Raw genomic sequence first — 22,949 nt, 5'->3', positions numbered from 1 at the left:
GCTTATGCAAAATCGCCCCCACACAGGGTAGCAACGGGGCAGGAGCTGCTCAGGTGCAGAGGCAACACCCCCTCGGGGGTCCCTGGGGATCTGGGCACAGTCAGGGCCTCCTGCCGCTGAGCCTGACAGGCATGGTGCCGCCCGGCCTGGACCCCTTCAGGTCAGGGGGAGACGTGGGTGCTGAAGGCTTTGTCTTACCCAAAGCCCCTGGGGCTCCTCGGTGGGGAGTCCATCTGAGCCCCCGGGGGCCGTTCCCACCTTCATTTCCCAGGACCGGACTCCCGAGACCTTGGTTTGGCCGTGAAGTTCCATCCACGCCCCATTAGGAGCCACAGGTTAACGCAGAGTGAGATGAATGTGGGGACCTAGAGACACTTGATGTCCAACACGACACTCCCGTAAAACCCTCAGCACAAGTCCACGCTCTGGCTCAGGCCGTATTTATGGGGCGCGCGCCCGGATCCCAGCCCCCGCCTCCCGCCTACTTCGCTCAGTCTTTGGGGAGAAGTGAGCCACCCCCTCCCCGGCCCAGGTCCCCCGGGCGGACTGAGCCTTGCTGCCTGCCCACCCCTCCGGCCGCGGGAAGCCCGGACTCAGGCCCACCCTCGGTACTAACCGGCCAACCGAAGGCCAGGCGGGCCTTTCGAGCCCCTGGAGAATGTGGTCAAGGTCGATTCGCCGGACTCAGGCCCCGTCCCTGCGAGGTCTGGGTTGGCGCGCTGAGGGCAGCAGCGGGAGCCTAACCAGGCGGGGAAGGGGAGAGGGGCCGCGGAGGGACCCCGCGTCTTCCCAAACGCTCGGTCACGCACACCCAGCCTCTGGTTACAAAAGCGGCAGGACACACCCGCAAGCGAAAGGACAGAGGACACGCCGACGGCACGGGGCACGGGGCTTTACGCAGCGAGGCTCTGCGCGCAGCGCACGGTGTGCGGAGGCTCTGGGTCCACACACGGACCCCGAGATCCTGGGTTTGTAGCAGGGAGACAATGTTTAAACACTTTGCTGCCACTTGGTTTTCGACTTTCCTGCCCCTTTAAAACAAAACAAAAACAAAAACAAAAACAAAACAAAAAACCAGAACAAAAACCTGTTTTTTAAAATAACATTTTCCTGTAACTAAAGCTCTATATCCGCGTTTCCATCCCCGCATCCCATTCCATAGACCGGACAAACTGTAGGGAACGGGATGTCCTCGCGCTGCAGGCGGTTCCGTCTTTCCCAATAGCTTGGCTGTCCTCGAGGCGCGGAGTAGTGGACAAGGACACCTTGTCCTTCTGTGTCCCCGAGGAGAAGAGCACGAAGGACTGCGGGTCCTTTGTGCCCCTTCTCCCGGAACTGGGTTTTCTGTTTTCGCTCTCCCTCCTTTTCAAAGGGAAACCAGAGCCTGGGCTCCTTTGTGGTACTGGCCTGTGAAGATGCTTTTGTTTGGATAAATTTCACTTTACTGAGGGGATTATGCAAAGTGGTTTTGTCTGGGGAGGAGCTGGGGCTTATAAATGGGGGGGGGGGCAGAATGTGTGTCTGGCTGGGCACTGGGAATGGTGGCTGGGGGGCTGGCATTGGGCATGGGGCTCTCAGCCTCGGCAAGTGTCCCCACCCCCAGCAAGGCTCGGAGGTAGGGGGCATGACCAGAAGACGCTCTGTCAGCTTGGACAAAGAAACCTTCCATCTCCACCGAGACTGGGCTCAGCAGAAGATTCCAGACTCCTTTGACTGCAGGCTCTGGGGGAGACGCATCTCCCCCAAATAGCCAAGATGGATTTCCCACCTGCCTGACACAAATGGGTGTAGCTGCCGATATCTTCATTTTAATTTGTAAGTTACAAAGTGATACTGATATTTCTTGCATATCCAAGTCTGCACAGTAGGGAATTGACTCCATGATGGAAATTTCAGTGACCATCTTTGCAAAAATCTGCAGTTATCTTCTGCAGGTGCAATTCTAAAAGTGGGAGGGCTGGGTTAACAGGGATGTGCATTTTTTTGTTGTTGTTGTTGAGGTTCCTGTCATTTTAATTAGGCTTGCCATGAAAAGCAATAGCGTCAGCTAACGGCGCTGCCCTCCTCCTCCACATACCCCCACCCCCCTTCATGTGCACATAGCACAGGGACCCAAAGACCCTCCTCCCCACAATCCTCCCAACTCCCATTATGGGAAGAAATGTCACTAAATGGACTCAGCCTCCTCCATAGGGCATGAGACGGGATGAATTAAAATATCTTCAGGAAGAGTTTTGTTGTGCTGTTATCTTAGGGTGGAGTCAAGGACAGAGAGAGAGAGAGAGAGGTGGAGGCTGGGTGAGGTCTGGGGACGTCTTAGAGATCAGAATTGCCCTGAGGGGCACACAGCCCATCATTCGCCCAGAAAGGGGGCTCTAGCTAAGAGGGCAGGGGCTAGGCTGGGCTAGGCTGTATGTGTTAGGATACGGACAGCTAAAAATCCGTTCTCCCCAGCTCCCGAGCAGGGAACAGAGTCCCAGTGCTCAAGGTTTCATCCGTGGTTCCTAGAACGTGGGGCAGGCAGTGAGGGGGGCATATCCCCTGGTGCTGCCTGACCCTTTCCCCAGCTCAGGGCTTCTCTCCTCCTGTGAGCACCAGGGCCTGCAGGATGTCAGACCCAGATATAATGCCTTTGACCACGTCATTCTCATCGACCACGACAAGTCGGTGAACCTCTGCTTCCACCAATCTGTTGATGATGGTCTCCAGAGTCTCATGCAGGCAGCACTTGAGGACTCCCTCAAAGTAATGTGACCAGGGCTTTGGTCACAGACACATCTAGGTTGTTGTAGGTCTTTTCTGCTGCCAGATTGATAGCATCAAACCTGGAGTAGATGTCCACCACACGCCCTTTCTCATCCGCTACTGGCAGTGCTGGGACTCGGTGTTGCGCAAAGATCCCCCGAGCCCCATAGACGGGGGTGGTGGTGCAGGCATGGGTGCCGATCTCTAGCTCTTCCAGAGGCTTAGACGTGAACTCTGGCTTGGGGAACTCAGTGATAAACAATTTGAGGAACGTGAGGGTGCGCCTGTGGGTGCGCGTGTATAAGGTGTTGCCTGATTCCGGGTCAGCAGCTGGCAGCCTGTGGGGCTTGTTTCTAATTAACGCAGAGACAGCATCAAACGAGCTGGCATTCGGAGTGCGGACGAGTGGTTTGAAGGAGTCCTGTAGGGACACCTGTCTCCAAGTTTCTGTCTTGTGTTCTTCTAGCTCATGCAGCTGTACCGAGGCTGATTTATAGGAGCGACGCAGGCTCCTGATGGGCCCGGGGACGGTCAGCGTGCCGACAAAACTCTGCTTCTCACCATCCCACGGAGGGGCGGCCCGTACTCCATTAGTCACCGAAGCAAAGAAAGCTTGCTTCGCCTGCAGGGGAGTCACAAATAGAACCGATTTGGAGCTTGTGGGAATCGGGTCATAGCAGCGAGGAGACTTCATGAGGGAAGAACACACTGTTGTTGGATTCTGGGCTCTCTGGACGATGCTCAGTTCCCACAGCTGGGGAGCAATCTGAAGAGACCATCTCCATTTCAAGAGGAGCTGACCTGGTTTGCTCGCTTTAGGAAGCTCTCTGATAGCCGGGCAGGAGGGGCGGAGGGAAGGGATGCGCATTTTTAAAGGCCTTTTAAATTATCCCTCAGAAAGTGTTGACGTTGTGTCCACACCCACTGGTGCGATTCGGGAGTGCCCATTGTCCACACAGTGGCTTCTGGTCCCTCTCAGCCGTGGAATCCCGAAGCCTCCCTCCTGCCTTGGCCATGGAGAAAGTTTTCTTAATGAGACAGCGGCTCAGTTTTTTGGAAGGAACTCTCCGGAATCCTGTCTCAGCTGCGAGAATAAAGCCTTACAGAAATGATTGAGTGACTCTTCCCATCCTCCCAAGGTTAGTAAGTAGCTAGAACCACTCTAGATTCGCGGGGAGGGAGGTCATTCGGTGCTTACAAGGTATGCCTTGGGGCTTCAGGGCTTAAGTCTGTCCTGGAGGGGGACCCGAGTGGGGAGGGCTGCTAGAGCCTTTTGCCATCCGCGGCCCCTGGCTGCACCGTCTGGAAAACTTTTCCTTGACCGTGCGGGAAGCGAGTGTGCAGACCAGCGCCTTCTTTGGGAGCTGTATCACTTCTCCTGCCCCTTTCCCCTGAAGCACTAGCATTATGGTGAGAGTCAGAACTCTTTTTTTTTTTTTTTAATGGAGTTTCTTTAGCGATGTATAATTCCCTGTGGAACTGGGAAGATTCTGAGTTCTTTATTTGCATTCAGTGCTATGTGCTAGCAGTCCCCCTCCCCTCGATTTCGGTCCTGGTTCCCTTGCTCCCCCACCCCTACACACTCCGGGTCAGGCAGCTACCTCCCTTCTGTGGAAAGCCACCCTCGAGAAGGACACGTCCTTAGTGCGGTGGGTGCCTGGGGCCACTCGAGTCCCCTGAGACCTTTCACTGGGTTTTTGCCACCCAAAGCCTTTTCCAGTCCCCGTCTTGTGCTAGGTGGGGTCTAGAAGCATTTGGCTTTTTCAGGGCTCCCTGTTGCAGGTACCTGACATCTTTCCGTTCCCTTTCATGTGTGCCTATAAACCAGCCGCGTCTTTCCGGAGTGTGGCTCTTTCCTGTAAGATCTTGCCAAGTTCAGCAAGTAACCACTGACACACAGGGCTCCGCTTCTGTCTCCCGTGGGATCGGGGGGCACCTGGTCTGCCTTTGCTGGCGGCAGGGGACAGTCTTTCTGAATGCAGTGCCTTCGTGTAACATGGAGATCCAGCCTCCTGGCCCACCGCATGCATCCTCACTCTGCCTTCAGGAACAACAGCTGGGTTAGGTGAGGGGTGAGAGCGGCAGGAGCAGCCTGCAATCTCAGTGGCTGAATACAGTGCCGCTGCTCTGCTCCTGCAGACTTCCAAGTGCGCTTTCAAGGTTGGGGGCTCTCCTGGCTGGCTGGCTCTCCCGCTGCTGCTGCTGCCAGTCATTAGAATGGTAAGGCCGGATATGACTCTCTCTCTTTCTGTCTCCCCACTCCCTTTTCCCTCCCTTCCTCCCTCCCTCTGTCTTTCCTCCCTTCCTTTTTCCTTCTTTCTTTTTTTTTAAGATTTTATTTATTTATTTGACAGACAGAGATCACAAGGAGGCAGAGAGGCAGCAGAGAGAGAGGAGGAAGCAGGCTCCCTGCTGAGCAGAGAGCCCGATGCGGGGCTTGATCCCAGGACCCTGAGACCATGACCTGAGCCGAAGGCAGAGGCTTTAACCCACTGAGCCACCCAGGCGCCCCCTTTTCCTTCTTTTCTTCCCTTCTCTCTCTCTTCCAGTTGACAGAAACTGGCTTCCAGGCCACTTGAATTCAGGGAGAATGTTCTAGTCCTCACCTTTAGCTGTGTGACATTGACAAGCCATTGGTTCTCCCACAGCCTCAGTTTACTCATCTGTCCAATGAGAGTCACCAGTAGGCATTCTAGAACATTCTCTAAAAACATTCTGATGGGGAAAAACACTGTGATTCCAGAAATAGGATTTTTTTGTTAAAAAATATTTTGTTTATTTATCTGATAGAGAGTGAGACGCAGAGAGAGCACAAGTTGCATGGACAGAAGAAGAAGGAGAAGCAGGCTCTCCACTGAGCGGGGAGCCTGATGCAGGACTCAGGGATGGGATCCCATGGGATACTTAACTGTCGGAGCCACCCAGGTGCCCCTAGAAATAGGATTCCTTTTCTCTTTTCTCTCCCCTTGATCCTAGAAAGACTCCTAGCATTCTGAGAAAGAATCAGCAACACTGAAAGTTATGAAAGCTGGGTTCCCCCCTGGCTGCAGCCTCCTGCTTTCTGTGGTGTGAAGGCACGTGGTCGTGGACATACACCCTGCTCCGATCTGTAAGAGCAGCTGTAAATCCTTGCCCTGGATGGTGAACCAAGCATAAATAGTTATGTCCGATCAACTCCCTGTGCCCGGAGGCTGCTGTTCATCAACGTGTAAAGCAGATTTCATCTTGTTTACTGCATCTGTAAAACCACGTACTCGCTTCTGTAGGAACGAGGTGTATTACTTACCCAGAAATCTACTGCCTTATTTGTTTATTTAAGATTTTCTTTATTTATTTGAGAGAGAGCAGAGTGGGGAGAGGAACAGAGAGACAACCAGACTTGAGTGGGGTGAAGGTCAGAGCGAGAAGGAGAAGCAGACTCCTCACTGAGCAGAGAGCCTGATGTGGGGCTCGATCCCGGGACCCTGGGATCATGACCTGAGCCGAAGGCAGAGGCTTAACCACTGAGCCACGCAGGCGCCCCTCTGTTGCATTATTTAAAGAGCAATTGCCTATGTGTCTTACCTCTAGTACTTAAGGGTAAAGCCCCTGAGAGCAGAGACTGGAAAGAAGTGTAATTTTCATCCTCTCTAGGACCTGTGATACGGGGACAGCCTGGGGACAACATTGTCAGGGAGGAAGCCTGGTTGTGTTGGCCCTTGGCTTTCCCCGGCTTCTCTTCATTCAGTCTGACCATTCTTGACTCTCTCCAACTGCTTACCAAGTACGTCCCCCTCCACCAAGTCTGTGCTTGTGGGAGATGTCTCACGTGGGGACCACCTGGGGATCTGAAGATTCCAAGCCAGGATGATAGACCGGGCCTGGGATTGGGGAGAACATTCTTAGGAGGCCATAATGTTACAGTCTCCCTGTGATACCCAGCGAGAGTAGCACCCACGATACCTGAGCCCAAGTGGAAGTAAGAGTGACTTTCTGTATGAGTGGAGAGGATGACGGGAACATGCAGGCTGGGAAGATGCCGGAAAGTTGGACCGTTTACAGATAAATAATAGTTCTTGCCTTCTTTACTGCTTGGAAATCCATCAAGAATCCTCATGTTTTATTCTGATAAAGAGGCCTCTGCTACCGTTGACTACCTCACAAAGTCTTCACAGACCAACAGCTTCTAGTCGTTCTAGAGTCAGCTAAGTCTGGGTTGGGGTCTTAGCTCTGCTTTTACTGACCAGTGGGAACCTGGACAAGTTACTTTGTCTTTCTGAATCTCTGTCTCCTCACCTGTAAGTTGGGGAATAGGAGGGCTGCTGTAAGAATGAGAATGTATTCAAAGCACTTACTCGATATCTGAAACAATGGGAAGTCATGTATTAAGGTTCCTTTTAAGTACATGAGAAAACATGAAGGCCAGGATCACTGGACAATGAGAAATTCCCAAGCAAGTACAGCTCTTTATAGCTCACCACATGCTTGCATCTTCATGGTCTCTGCTGATCCCCACGAAGACCCTGTAATTAGGGTTGGCATGGATTGAAAGACTTTGGGTGTCCTACCTGGAATTATTCACCAAGTAGGAATGCGTCAGGAACCAGAAGCAGAAGCAAAACCAGATTTTCTGACCGCCTCCCTGTCCTCACCAGTCCCTGGAAGTCATGACGCCCGGATGGTACGTGTAATTTAATTTCAGCCTGTGTTTTTCAGCTTCAGATTTGAAAAATGTCCTACTTCTCAAGATAATGACAGAAGCCTGTAAAAGCCAGCTGGCCAAATTATAAAATTACATTTATGTTTCATTACTAATAGTTATCAAATTTTTTTGCTATTTGTTCTATAGGAGTGGTGCCTATAATTCATTCCATCTGGTTGATCACCAGATGCTTCCGTAGTGAAAATTTTCAGAATTTGTCTTTTTTCCCCCTCCCCCATAAATTCCTTAGATCAGAGGTAGCAAAGCTCCACTCTCACTTGGTTATAAACAAGTTTAAGAAACAAATGTTCCATCTCTCATGCTCCATCTCAATTATCTTCATCAAACATAATTGTATCTGCATCTAAAAGAGACTTCCTCGGCGCAAAGAGGCACAAGCACTCCAAGTTGTTGTTCCTGGAGGGATATGGCAGTTCTGCTGCACTTGGGGGCATGGCGGCCCAGAGAGGGGGTGTCAGTCTGCTGCCGACTCCCTCTAACAAAATGTGTTCATCATTATCATCCTTTCAGAGATGCAGAAGGGGAGGTGCAGAACAGCTCCGTAACTCGCCCGAAGTCAGATGCTGTTAACAGTGGAGGCGGAGGGGAACCTATGTTCTTAGCTACCTCTCCTCTCCGCCACCGAGGATTACCAGATCCTTCGAAAAAGAACGAGCAGGACACATCGCCTTGTCCCCTGTGAAGAATCCTGCTGACGTGCATTAACATTTTTCTTAACCGTGTAGTTGAGAGTCATTATCCCCATTTTACAGTGGAAATGACTGAGGCCCCCGGAGCGTAGCCATAGGGATGGTTTTCTCGGGCCTGGGTCCCTGGTCCTCATTCATGTGTCCTCTAACGGTCATGGAGAGTCCAGAAGGAAAATGCAAGGGTCACAGACCTGTGGCTCCCCATCCCCCTTCCCCCTGAGGCTGTGCGTGGACCACTCCGTGTCACCCAAAGTGAGAGACAGTAACTCTGAAAGCGGAATTGTTTAGTAAAGGGAGGGAGATGAGGACGCACACTTCAGGTTTTAGAGATCTGTGGTACAATGGAACCCACATAAAAGCCTCACGGTTTGTAGAAATATTAACAAAAGCTTTTGGGCACAAATTACAGCCTGTGCAATCATATAGTAGAGACTTTAAAATTGAGTACTGTCACTGTTAAGAGAGCACAGCTCTTGCACATAGAATCAGATATGGTGGGATATTTCCAATTAATACGAGGACTAAAGAATATAGTTTGGGTGCACTGAGTTGAAGAAAAGTGCCAAATAAAATAACATTTCATACCAATAATTGATATAAGAACTAAAACATTAAAAATACAGTTTAAAGCATCAAGATGACATGTAATAATTTTCAGGCTTTTTATTAAAACAGGCTCTAATTTTGACTCTGTCTTTAAAAGTTTCAACTTTAAATGATACAAATGTATCACATGCCCAGGACCGCAAGCTGACTAAGCCCGATGACTTTACTGTAGCAATGACCAAACTGGAAGGAATTAACATGGAAGTTTAACCAATCACAGAATTTTTTTTTCTTCTACCGCGGTGGCATTAAATGCTCACTGGCACCATTTTCTGTAACTGTCTTTACTGTCCAAGAAGTGCTTCCACCCGGACCTTTCAGCCATACACTGTCGACTTCTTCGGCGATGCCTCCCATGTCTTCAGGGGCTAGAATCTGGAAATATCTGGTCTATTCACCTACACTGGAGGTTTGAAAAAACATTTTGTTTGTTGTGCATTTAGCGGCAGAAGCGCTTCTGCTCTTTGAGGAGAAGTCTTACCCAGAAACAGGTTCCGGGCAGCCTGAGGGGTAGACCAGGAGGCTGTGGGGGAGAATGCACACCCGGGTCTGTGCCTTTGCTCTTGGACTTCTGCATCCAGGACCCGGGCCGGAGAGCTGTTTCTCTGGCTTCCAACCTCTTCCTTTCTCTACTCCTGTGTGGTCTTAGGGAAATCCCTTGACTGTGCTGAAGCTGGCTTTCCTCCTCTGTAAAAGGGGTAAATGCGAGTACTCTGCTCGCTGGGTTGTCGTAAGGACAGAAGACAGTGTCGCCCAGAAAGCACAGCACCTGCTGTCCCCCACCGGCGAGGGCGATGGGTCCCTTCTCCCTCTACTCCTCACTTCTAACCCCGCAGACGGATAAACACTTGGGGATTTTCTCTTTCCCAGAGCTGCCCACCCGACCGAGACTTCTGCAGGTGTACGGGACACCTGTCGGCATCAATGGCCCCATCTTAGGCCAGCACGGCTTCAGTTTTTCCTAGTCAAACTGGGGAGCAGGTGGGAACCTGACCCATGCAAGGCTGCGTAGGTGCTCTCTCTTGGGCATTTAAATCTTGAAAGAAGACAGTAGGAACTTACTCATTCACACGAGAGTCCCTGGACTACATTCCTATCAATGCTTCTGGTGCTGAAGGCTGTTTCTGTGACTCGCACTCAGGCCTCCAGCTCTCCTTGGCGCTTGGCATGACCATCCAAGCAGAGAAAAGACCGACTCCCCTGTCCTTTCTCACCCCCTGGCGTGGCCAGAGACACTGGAAGACCAGAGGGAGGCAGGAGAGCCCTTGGTCTTGGTCACCTGCCTCCAGCAGCAGTTACTTCCCCTTCTAGAAGTTTCTCTCCGCCTACCTTCTTTCTACTCTTCTTTTTGGCACAGAAAAGGTCTTGCCTGATTGCCCTCCTTTATGGCCCTTTCCCTCGGCGGCACCTGTCTGCCCCGTCTTCTGCATGATAAGCACCGTGTATTAGAAAACCATCTTCCTTGGAATGAAACTTTGAAGGCGCATTAACACAGAACCTGTGAGATAGGTCATCAGTGAAACATTTTCACTGCATCCTTTATTATTGTTAATTTTTTTTTCTCGATGAGAAGCCTTCTTGTGCAGAGCCTCACCTCACTCTGCTCCTGGAACAGAATGTCACCCCATGTCACCGGGGCCTCAGCCTCGAACCACGGGGCACCTTCTGCTCTTGGAAATACTCAGCTGTATTCTCATTCACCAACCCCACTCCTTTGGTTGACTGTTAGTCATGCAGAGCACCTTTTTGTTTGTTTTGTTTCAATGAGCTGCCACGCACCTATCTCTCAGGGTGGGAAGTTTCTGGCCTCTGCCTCGGCCGGCCCTCGTTCTCCGTCGGCGCTGGCCTGTGATGTCGTTGCCCGCCAAGGGGTTCAGCCAGAACAACATTGAGTGTGTGTGTTCAAGTGCGTGTGCTTCCAAGCCGCTCTGGAAACCGGAGGTTTGTTATGGCGTCTACTGTCCCGGAAAACACACAGCTTATTGTGGCAATTTCAAAAAACCCTTTTATATTTCCCCTGAAATATTAACCTGTTTACAGCTTGCTTAATATCAGCAATTAAAATACCAGTGTGCGAGTGAAATTCTCCCAGTCTTCACAATCTTTCCCTCCAGAGACCCCTGGTCGATAATCATCAATCCCCACTCAGTTTCGAAGGAATCATTCGTTTACTTACTGTCGTCATCACAAGGGATTCGGGCCACACGCTCTCACTTACACAACAGGCACCGGAAGGAAGAGGTCAGAGATGTGTAGAGAACACTAACTCTGGTGAGTAAAGCAGTAGGCTACAGACATAGTATTCGAGAAGTTTCTGGAAGACGCCATAGATCGCTTGTTCCCAACCACTCACGAGCCCTGTTTTCCGTCCCCCTCCTCTGCCCAGGACACTGTGAGCCCAGACGTCTTCTCAGCGGCCCTTGGGCCAGGGATGGCCATGCGACCTGCTCTGGCCTGGCAGATGTCTTTTGCTCAGACTTTCCATTTCTTTGCTGCCATTTTCTATTCCACATCTGTTTTAAGTGTGTCCCTAACTACTCGTCAAAGCATTTTAATCACACTTTAAAGTCTCTGTCAGGGGGCGCCTGTGCAGCTCAGTGGGTTAAGCCTCCACCTTCGGCTCAGGTCATGATCCCTGGGTCCTGGGATCGGGCCCCACGTCGGGCTCCCTGCTCAGCGGGGAGCCTGCTCCTCCCTCTGCCTCTGCCTCTGCCTGCCCCTTGCTTGCACTTGCTCACTCTCTGTCAAATAAATAAGTAAAATCTAAAAAAAAAAAAAAAATTTAAAAAGAACTCTCTGTCAGATAATCCTAACATCTCTTTCATGTCAGGGATGGCCTGTCTCGATTGTCTGTTTTTGGTTTTGTTTTCTTAAGTTCATGTGGAGCTATTCCTGGGTCCTGAGCATTTCTGTCTAACCACGGTACAAGGCATTGGATCGGATTTAATTCTGTTTCGGTTGTCTTTTCCTGAAATCATTGTGGCAGGGGCGGGGGACTTCTTGTCAGCCAGGTGAAGGAAGGCGTGCGGGGTCCCTCACGGCCTCTGATGACACCCCGTGGTTGTGGAGGGCTCCTCCTTACTGCCGGGCGAGGATGGCAGTTTTGGGTCCCCACATGGTCCCCTCTGACACCGTGGAGGGGGAGTGCACGACCAGCCAGCAGTGACGAAGGTGGGGGTCCTCACTTGGCCTTCTCTGACACCATCTGGGGTGTGTGTGTGTGTGTGTGTGAGAATGTGTAAAGTGTGTGGGTTGGGACACCTTGTTACAACCCTGTGGGGAGGGCCACCGATTCTGCTGCGGTATTTGGTTGGAGGACAGAGGCTGCTGTGTAAAAGGCTTCTGTTTTTCTCAGCTGCCACTTCCCCGATCTTTTGTCAAGATCCTTTGTCTTGGAGCTTTCTGTCTGTGTCTTACGGGGTTTCCTGGTTGCCAAGCTCTTTGGCTCCAAATCTGGACCACATAAGGCAAACAGAAGACCCAGGGAACTCACCACTGTGTTGTTCCTGGCGTCCCGAGGTCCCCAGCTGGTCTGCCTTCTCCTGTGCACGTTTCAGAGTCCTCTTCTGTTTGGTTTAAATACGACGTCCAAGGGTTTTAGTTGTCCTAGCAGGAGGAACAGGGACAAGTACATCCACTTCCTGGAAGTAGAAGTGACCCGTGATGTAGTCTGAGATCCCAGGTTCTAAAAGGGAAAGCTCAGCTGGTAGGAACCTTAGCTTTGTGCCCTGTGCCTTTCCATGAACCTCTGCCGATGCTGGATGGTCACAGCCATCTGTGACCGTGAGCGTGAGAGGCGGGTGGTCACAGGTGAACACACAGGGGCCGGAGTGGCCGTCTTCTGTCGGTTCTTGTTATGAGAAAAAAACAAATCCCTACGTGCTTGTCATTGTTTACAGCCTAATTTAATTCAGGAGATACAAAGCTCATTTGTTACATGAGTTGGTGAAGCCGTAAGTGGTAATTATCCCAGGGACCTTGGATTCTCTCTCTCTCTCCACTCTTCTCCCCTCACCACGAGGACCTTGAGTTCGTCCATGGGCTCAACACCGTAGGGATATGTTTGAGTTTTGCAAAAATACGCCCCTTTGGTACATTTGCCTTCCTTACACTTTCTCAGTTCGAAGGATAAGTCATTATAGGTGATCTGAAAATAAAAATAAGCAGGGTTTTTTATTACTTTTTTATTATTTTAATAAAGAAATGGGTGAAGGGGGTCAAAAGGTACAGATTTGCAGTGATTAAATAAACAAGTCATGAGGATATGACGTAATGTCTCATAGCGACTACAGTTAATGCTATGTTGCATGTTTGCTAAGGGAGTAGATCTTAAAAGTTCTCACAATAAGAAAAAAACATTGTAACCGTGTATGGTGATGGATGTTAATTAGATTATTGGGGTGATCATTTTGCATCATATACAAATACTGAATCATTATGTTGTACAGCTGAAACTGCTGTATAATGCTACGTGTCAATTATACCTCAATTAAAAAATCCTCAAAGATATATTTTTAAAAACGTGCAAGTGTAAAAAAATGTCATTTTGGATTCACTATTATGAGTAAAAATACCTTTTTTTAATCTGTGTAGGTCTTTGCAGATTATAAAAAGCTTTTTATATATAATATACATCTAAATATAAGGATTTTTATACAAATAGGTTATACATACATATGTGTGTATATATAGTTATAAGACTATACATATATATATGTATATGTATATATATACAGCTACATATAGTTAAAAAGAAACAATAGGTCCAAAATGGAGTCACTTGTGCTCAGCCTCACATCACCAAACCAAAACTCAGCACCTAAGCTAACTGTAGACCCACGTTCCCTGGGTATGTGATGTCAAGCAGTCAGTCTAGAATTTCCTGGTCTAGCACCTGTGGATAGCCTCACAGATAGCATCTGTGAGGCAATCCACCTAAGACACACTTTTGTCTCCCAAAGGAAGGTGACCTTGTCCAAAATATTCCTTTCTGGGGCGGGGGTTATGACTTCCATGTCCCACACCTTCTCTGCCTTTACTTATATATTTATATTGAAGTTTTTATTTATTCTTGAGAGAGAGAGGACATGAGCAGGGGGAGGGGCAAATCTAAGGGGCTCCCCGTGAGCTCCTCCCCCTGGACTGAAATGCCACTGGATCGCAAGGCTGGATGGACGGCTCAGGGACTGCGGGTGGCTCATGGCCCAATCCCAGTGCCCCTCTAAATGGGGAGACAGCTTTCTCTGGCTCTTCTCCAAAGAGCAAAGGCATTCTGCCCCCAGGAAGGGACCGGGTGGCTGAGTCCATGACCACTGTGGGAACAAACTGGAAAGCTCTTGGCCTTGAAGGATCACTGGGGAAGGGAGCCGTTCCAGCCGGAGCCCTTACACCAGAGGGCCGTGCCTCCTCCTTTGTTCTTTCTTTTTCTTACCATCTCCATGGGGACGTAATAAAAGTGTGCTGGGTCGCTGGGCTCTTGGAGAAGAGGAAGAGCGTGATGGTGTAATTGAGCCGGTACTGCCTGCCTCTCCAGCACACATTAGCTGAATAAAACGTGTAGTCAATAAAACACAACAAAACAATAAAACCAAGCCCTTTGGTGCTCTCTTATTGGGTGTTATGCAACCCAGAAACCTCTGGCCATAAAACGGAGAACGAGGGAAACTTTACACTTGCAAGAACAAAGACACTCAGGCCCGTGGTTGCAAATGGCTTGCTGAGCCCGAGTCCTGCTCTCCCAACACCTGGGAGCAGTTAGCTTTGAAAGGGGCTCGGGCTGCCGCTGCCGCTCAGGCCCTCCCTGAGACCTAGTTAGGAGCCTGCATGGACATGTGCTTTTCATTAGGGAAGGCATTGATCCTACCAACAAAGATACGTTTCTTTTCGATGATAAATTCATTAGCCATGGGCAGAGGGATCGCTTGCCACCCTTCCTCTGCTGGGGGCGGGGAGGGGGTGATGGGGCGACTCGGAGCACAGGACGGTCATCGGCGCCAATGGCTCCAGGCCGTGACTTAAGAAAGTGGTCTCTTCGGACCACTGGAAAATTGCAAACCAAACCTCAACGCTTTCCTAGTCTGGTTAAGACCAAAAGAAAACTGGAAGTTTTTATGGCCGGTGCCTTGCTGGGACTTGTTAAAAAGTAGGCCAGTGCAATTTGTCTATTTCGGGTTTCAGCAACATTTGTTCTTCCCACAAGGGGTATTTTAAATACCTTCAGGACTAAGACTGTAGCCCCAAACAATTCATTAATTTTTTTTTTTTTTGCCTAATTTTTTTTTAAATTTATTTATTTGACAGACAGAGATCACAAGTAGGCAGAGAGGCAGACAGAGAGAGAGGGGGAAGCAGGCTCCCCGCCGAGCAGAGAGCCCAACGTGGGGCTCGATCCCAGGACCCTGGGACCATGACCTGAGCCGAAGGCAGAGGCTTTAACCCACTGAGCCACCCAGGTGCCTCCTTTTTTGCCTAATTTTAAAGCAAGTGTGGACAATGACGCTGACCATGGATAGTAAGTCCCGCTTTGAGCCTCGGTGGCGTGCCCGTCACTCACTTCCCTACACGCCGCTGTTGGTCTGGGGGGAACTGAGGTGCATGAGGCATTGAGGGGCTCCCCCGGCCCAGAACGCACCCTAAGAGAAAAGAATCAGATTTAAATCAAGAGAACCGTCTTGGCCAAGTAACAAAACCTGAGTCATCCGTGAGGAAGGACCGTTCTGAGTCAAGCCTGCTGTATTTTCACGTAGGCTTGTCCCCCAGCCTCTCTGGAGTCACTCAGCGGAGTGCTGGGCAGCACCTGGGGAGCGGCTTCCGTCCAGACTCCACGAGACACGAGCGTGCAGTGGGGCTGGTGGGAGAGAGGGTTCTCCATGGGTGCTGGGGCATCCGGATACACTCAGCAGATGGCCCATGGTGACATATGGGAGATTCCCTAAATATGTGTGAGAAGCTCCCAGGGTTCCCCCCAAATTAATTGGACATGTTGGGGTGTGGGAATGCATGCATGATGCTTGTGGGGGTAGTGTGTGTAGACCTCTGTGGCTACAAGCCTGTGTTGATGGGGCGGGCATTGGGGGGACAGAGGGAGGTACCTCAGAGTGTATTTTCTTTTTTTTAACATTGGTGTTATTTAGAATTCTAGGCACTTGAGAAAGGACATATGGGTATTTCGCCAAGATGTAAAAATAATTTAAGCGTGGTTAAGTAGGCTGTGGTCGCTGTTGGACCTGTTCTGATGGGTTTACCCCATGATGAACTTCACATTTTAAGATATTGCTCACACACAGGCATCTGATGTACCCACAAGCCCCAAATGGTTCTAAAGGATTCGCTTCTCCACGGTCCTGTGGCACAGGAATGTGTGGAAGACGCCTGTCACGTGAGGAAGATCGGGGTATTTGAGCTGTTGTATCGCACAGGGAGACGGCTGGTGTCGCCTCCCGACTTCCATTTCACACACACGGAAGTCCTGAAGTGTGTTTCCTACGTGGTACCTGATTGCATAGGGTGAGTTGTCATTTGTAATACCCCTTGATGTCATTTCTCTGACTTCCTCCTTGGTCCGCGCTGAATGAAAGGAGACACAGTTGGCCTTCTTGTGCAGGTCAGTGAAGCGTTTCTAGAGGTCGTTTCTCCTTAGCGCTTGGACAAACTCTGTTCCCGCGTCAACACACTATTCCGTAGGACTGGTCCGGCAGGACAGGCAGGCAGTGGCAGTGCAAACCAATGGCCAGATTCTTAAAATCTTTTTTATTTTCAAGATTCTAAACTCCTGAGTTCCTAACTGGTATTATATGGCTCGTAAGCCTCCCCCAGTATAGGCCTAAGTGCCTCGTTTTCCCATGGAAAAATTTTAGTTCTATCTGTAAACATTTTCCATCCCCATCCGTCCGTCCATCCATCCACTCATCCATCATCCATCCATCCGTGCATCCGTCCATCCGTGCATCCGTCCACCATATGTGCTTTCTGACTTCCTTCAATAATTGATGAGCTGCCGTGAGCTGGTAGCTCATCCTGTCTTTACTTCTGTTCCCCCAGGATTATGAAGATGTAATTGACATGTAATGTAAGTTTAAGTTCGAGGTGTACACTGTGATGATTTGATACATATTATGAAATGGTGACCACAATAAGGTTAGTTAACATGTCCATCACCTCATTTAATTACCTTTCTTAAAAATAATGAGAACATTTAAAGTCTACTCTCTTAGCAACTTTCGAAGTACATGAATACAGGGTTGTTAACTATAGTCACCACGCTGTACTCTACTATTTTTTTTCCTACCCAGATAAGAATCCAAGTTCGTGAAGTAACAACTGATGATGTTACCTGGGTGAGCTTCACCAAGCCCAATGAAATAATTGCTCCCCTTCTGCCTTCTCGGAGTTGGAGAGCAGACGGTGCGCAGCGTACCTCGCCTCCCATCCCTCCCGGCCTCACACGGGCATCATGGACAAAGCTCTGCATGGTGGAAGGTCTGCATACAGTTATACCCCACGGCAGATGACAGGGATAAATACTGCAGACCGTAAGGGATACAGTCTTACAGTTATGTAAGAGATGCTTGATATCTAATGGGGGTGGGTGGAGAATCGAAGGTCGGGATATGTTCATGGAGGCCTTCGGAGCTACGAGGGACTCATCCGTGTGACAAGGGAAGGTGCTCCCGTGTGCTGGAAGCCTGGGGGGCCGGTGCCGAGCAGGAGGGTATGAGCCCTTCTGAGCACGTGGCCCATTCTGTCTCGCTCAGTCCCTCATGGGTCAACGTGCGGTTCTCCTGCCCTTTCTCAGAGAGGAACCTAAACCTGAGGGACGTAAGGCGTTTGACCAGAATTACACAGGAAATGGCAGAGCCGGAGGCTCAACCCCAGGCGGATTTCAAAACCTGTAGATACTAAAATGGTCAAACTCTCAGAGAGCGATGAAACTTCACGTGCCAAAAAGCCCTTGTGAACTTGTGGAAATCTCCTGTTTACGTACGACTGGCCGTGCAGGAACGTGGTTCCAAAGGGTGGACCGTCAGTCTAGGTTTGACGTGGCGAGGCGCAGCCCGGGCGTGGGTCGGGGACGTCTGGCCCCTTAGGCTTGAGGCAGGGCGGGCCGCTCCCATTAGGCTGGTGGAGGGTTTGCCTTGTAAGCGCGGCCGGTGCTCGGCTCATCCTTGGCGGAATGCAGTACCTCGGGCACGAGCGATGTCCCTGACCCCTGTTCTGTTCAGACACTTTTCAGACTTGATCTTCGGGGCTGGGTCTTCACCCTTTTTAGGCATTTCCTGGAAAGCTGTAGATCTTCTTTGTGTCACTCAGCCCATGTCGATTTATTTTATCCTGTATTACTCTTTGTTTAATAACTGCCTTCTCTGCTACGTTTCTTGCAGGCAAAGATCACACTGTTTCCATCACTTGCGGATCACGGTGCTAGGCACAGAGACCAGTGAACAAAAGCCAACATGGCCTTCAGCTCCGACGGAGTTGACAGGGCAGTGGAGAGCATAGAGACTAATCAAATAATCACAGCAGGAATGTGAATTGGTAGCTGTGACAAGAGCTGTGAAGGGGGGTTCCGCTTCTAGCTCCATGGTGAGGGAGACACTCTGAAAGCCCCTATTGTCAAAATACAGCTAGACGGCCACGAGTTAGAGGAGGCACAACTTTAAGGATGGCTAGACCAGAAATAAAACCAAGGCGCATTGCCGAGGGCAACACAGTTTCGGAAAGCTGTGTTGCTTAAAAAAATACTGCCGTTTCGTTAATCGATCAAATGTTGTTATGTTACTTTCTTTGATTTTTTTCCCACTTGTTTGAAAGGTATACTCTTAAAAATGATGTTGGGGCTTAGGATTCATTTTGGGCCTCATATATTTTGAGGCTCTTTCGCTTGGTGCCTTTAAATTGTAAAATATTTCTGGTGGGATTGCCCTTTTCTCATTATGGAATGCTCCCTCTTCTAATCGTGCTTCCTGCCTTAAAGTCTACGTGGTCTGATATTAATATAGCTCTGAGAGTCTCATATGGGTTAGTATTTGCATGATATATCTTTTTACATCTTTTGCTTTTAACCTTTTGTAACTGTATTTTGAAGTCCCTTAGATGCAACATATAATTGTTTTGGTTTTTTTTTAAGCTGTTGGGAAATATTTGTCTTCTGAAAAAATAGACTTTATTTTTCAAAGCAGTTTCAGGTTCATAGCAAAATGGGGCAGAGAGTACGGAAATTTTCCATGTAGCCTCCGGTCCTGTCCACCACAGCCTTCCCTGCTACCAGCATCTCCCACCAGCAGGTACATACACTACACACATATCATTACCTCCCAAGCCCACAGAGCACACCGCTAGGTTTCACGTGTCGTGTTGCACGTTCTGCGGATTTGGACAAATGTGTAATGACATGTGTCCACCATGATGGTATCACACGGACAAATCTGCCCCCCAAACCCTCCGCACTCCCTTCCTCGTTCTGGCCTCCCCTCAAACCCCGGCCAACCACTGATTTCAGTAAAGCTTGGGGACAAAAGCCAACGATAAAAATACATGACCAGATGAAAAGAATAACAATAAAAATAAAAAATAGGGGGAAAAAGGAGCTTTGAAGCCATGAAAAGACACGGAAGAACCTTAAATGTAATCATGAAGTGGGAGAAGCCACTCTGAAAAGGCTCCATAGGCATGGTTCCGATGACAGAACATTCTAGAAAAGGAAAAACGATGGTAATGACACGGCTCAGTACACGAGACAGCTACAGAAGTCAGGACATTGACATCACGGGAAGTAGCCGTCCCTCCGGATTAATCACCAGACTCCCTACGGTTCTTCCGGTTATCTCACTGAGGCCCCGTATCACAAAATGGTCCAGTCCAGGACTACGCTGTATGTTTACTTGTCCTGCCTCCGTAGTTTCCTCGGCAGTGGGTTCCTCAGTGTTTCTTGACCCCTTTGCATTCCTGTAAATTTCTTCATGGGACTCAGGTGGTGCGTCTTGGACATGCAGGTGTTAACGTGAGGCGGGGCTCGCTTGGCTTCCTCCTGTTGGGTGATGGCCGGTTGGAATCCGTCCCGTGACTGGTGATGTTTCCTTGAGTCGCTCAATGAAGGTGGCGGCGGCTGCAGTTTTAGACTGGAAAGTTGTTCTCTTACTCGTTGTAATTCATAAGTATTTGCGGGGCGGGGGGGTCCTTGGAAGCGATGCTTCATCTTTTGCAAACTCAGCTCATTCAATGACTCGCTGCTAACCAGCTTGGGCCCTTGGCTTCTTGTTTTATTCGGTGGGCTGTAATCATTACTCTTGTTGCTTATTGTGATGCCCAAATGTTGTCATGGGGGTGCAGAGGGAGCCCCTTCAAGCTGGGTCCTGTGCCGCTCAGCGAGCACACACTATCTCCTACAGCACTGTAGGAATGTCGAATTGTAGCTGTGACAAGAGCTCATGGCATCTCTCTGCCTCCGTCATACAACCAGTCACTTTTCCAAGGAAACGTGGCTCCTGGGGTCTCAGGTAGGGGTTCTAGACGTGGGTAGAGATCTACGGATCTATAAGCATTTACACCGATATTTACTTCTTTGCCTTTTTACATGCATCGGAAAGCATGAGTTCACCCCACACCTTCAATTCCAACCCTAAACAACATTACAGGATTCATTCTAGTTTTATTTTTTTCATTTTATTTACTTCTTTGTTCATAGTTGACACACAGTGTCACTCATTACAGTTTTTCTCCTCTCACACTTACAAGTTCCTTTCCCGATGTGAGAAACCGTGCCCGTTATCCTCGACATATTTACTTACTTGATGACGGCCTCTGGGTGTAGCTAGCCTTCCACCGCCACCAGCACCCCGCTCCCCCCCAGCTGTTCTCTTTGCTTCTGTCCCTCCACTGTTTGTCCCCACGCATGGTGCTGCGCTGATCCCGCCCCTCACCTGGGTGCCCCTCGCCCTGCCAGGGTCCGCCAAATGTACCAGGTTTTGCTTTGATGGGGATGTTCTCCTTGGCCCTTCAATTTTGTTGTTCCTAGTTTTGAAAGCTGACGTTGAGAGGGAATTTAGTTTTAGTTTGGTCTAATCCGTGGGGTTCACACTTTCCTTCTATTTGTTGAATGGTCTTGAGGTGTTTCCGCTGCCCCCCATGATCCCCATCTCCCCGGACCTCTTGGCTCCTGGTGTCTTGGCTCCTGGCATCTCCTAATGGCTTCAAGGGGGCTCCAGCTTGGTTGTGTTATGGAGGATAATGCAGACCCAGACCCGGATTACAGAACAGTTTGTGCCCAGACCTCTGCAGCCCTACTACTCCCTAGGCGATCCTAGCTTTGGGTGGCAAGACACTTGCCACTTTTTCCAGCCTCCTTTGAAGTGGAGTGGGGACCCCTTCACTTCACACAGTCCCTTGACTCTTTCTTATCTCATTTCCTATGGAAAATATTTACCCCTGTCACCCCTATGGGGGCTGAGCTCTCAGACACCTCCCTCTCTTCCTTTGGGTCCCAGATCTTGAAGTTCCTCCGTTCTGCTTCATTACTTCGGGATTCTGCTCCACGTGTGGGCCATGCAGATTTTTACTTCACTTTGACCTGACTGGCGTCCCCCGGCTCACCAGTTTCTCTACTTTATCACCAGGAAGTGTTTTGAGTTGAACGAGTGTGCTGAAGTACTTCTCCAGCACTAATCACTGTCATCCTGGTCCCAAGTCCTTATGTTGGTTTCTATTCATACTTGACCTTTAATTGATTTTTAAAAATGTATCCCTACTCCACACTTAAAGAATAATCACTTCTGGGAAATGGGCCAACCATTTGGATGGTGACAGCTGAGCAGTGTGCCTCAAAGGATGACCGTGGAGGTTCAAGTTGTGAGAGGGAGGCTAGCTTGTAACTTCTCTCCTCGGCAAGCCTGCGGGGCAGAGCTGAATGTGCAGATGGGGCTCCTGTGGCCTCAGTTGTGGGAAGAAAAAATAAGTATTGAAATCTGACTTGTGTCTTCTATTGTCTTAGAGGACAGGTTGGGAAACTGTGGCTTATCTGACAAAGTGGCATAACCAGACCTGGCCGTGTTCTTGCCTTCTGCATCTTCCCCCTCATTTCTCCTGGTTTCTGAATTTATTGTGTTTGGAAACCTGTGGGCTAGCGGATTGCTGTCCAAAAATGTGCCATTTCTCCCGTGGCCGCCCCCTCCTCTCCGTCTCCAGGGGTGGAGTGTGCTTCTCTGCTCATTTCATGCTGGGTGTGGCTGTCACTTTCCTGGGCCAGTGGCATGTGAGTGCGCTTGCTGTGCCAAAAGTTTAAAATGCACTTTTGCAGTGGGCTTGCTTTTTGGTATGTCTCTTGCACTTTGAGCAGAACATGCCCGGGCTAGCCCACTGGTTCAGGAGGAGGAGAACATGTGGTATGAAGCAACACCAGCCCAGCTCCCGGCCGAGCTCAGCTTGCCTTCGTCATCCCCGGCTCATCTGCACTTAATGTGAGGGGGCTTACTGAGACCACGGGAGCCAACCAGCTGAGACCAGGCGACATCTGTTGACTTCTGGTTGATCCACATATGTGAGTTACACAGATGCACACTTTCCTATGCCACTGAGATTTTGTGGTCGTTTGTTACATAAAAATTAACTGAAATATTTAAGGCAGATGCAAGGTGGCACATATGCCTCCCCCAAATATGCCACTTTGGCGTAAGGATTATTTTGAGCTGAAGGTAATTGAGAAGCAGATACAAGAAAAGCTCCCTGCCCTCTTCCTGTCTTCCTGGAAGCAGGACACTAATTAACAAAGGGGGATCTCCTCCCCTCTCAATCAGGAAAGATAAAAGTTAATCACTGGAGATGACTACAGACCCTATCAGCCTGGAGATGGCACCAGAGGAATCCGCATAACAAATTTTGCTCATGGCCCACATCCTCGCACTTGGAAGCCTACAGCTGCTGTCCCTTTTCCCGTTCTTTCCCCACACAGGTACCGGTCTTGGCTGAAGATGTCGCACAAGCCAGAGTTCTCAGCCACCGCTTTGAGTTGTTCACTTGTCCCTGGGTGTCTCCCGCGTGCGCAGGAGGCATGCATGTCAAAAGACTTCTGCTTCTTTGTCTCTTGTTAACCTTTTATTACAGGGATCTCAACCAGATCTCTTCAGAAGGGGAGGGAGGAAATTAGTTTCTCTTCCTTACACAAACAACACACCTTCTATCACCTCCATTACTTGCCAGGACCTGGCATCCCACAT

At 49.7% G+C, this 22,949-nt stretch overlaps 1 pseudogene across 1 annotated transcript; it reads right to left on the bottom strand.

Annotated features, from left to right (window-relative positions):
- Nucleotides 1–2,568: 2,568 nt before the first annotated feature.
- Nucleotides 2,569–3,530, bottom strand: LOC308345479 (5'-AMP-activated protein kinase subunit gamma-1-like; annotated as a pseudogene). Its single transcript has one exon. The product of its transcript is annotated as a 5'-AMP-activated protein kinase subunit gamma-1-like (transcript).
- Between the last annotated feature and the right edge of the window lie 19,419 nt (nt 3,531–22,949).

The sequence above is a fragment of the Martes martes genome (assembly GCF_963455335.1).
Source record: "Martes martes genome assembly, chromosome: 7".
Classification (NCBI taxonomy): Eukaryota; Metazoa; Chordata; class Mammalia; order Carnivora; family Mustelidae; genus Martes; species Martes martes.
Note: the sequence above shows the minus strand (reverse complement) of the source record. Positions and strands in the feature narration are given on the sequence as shown.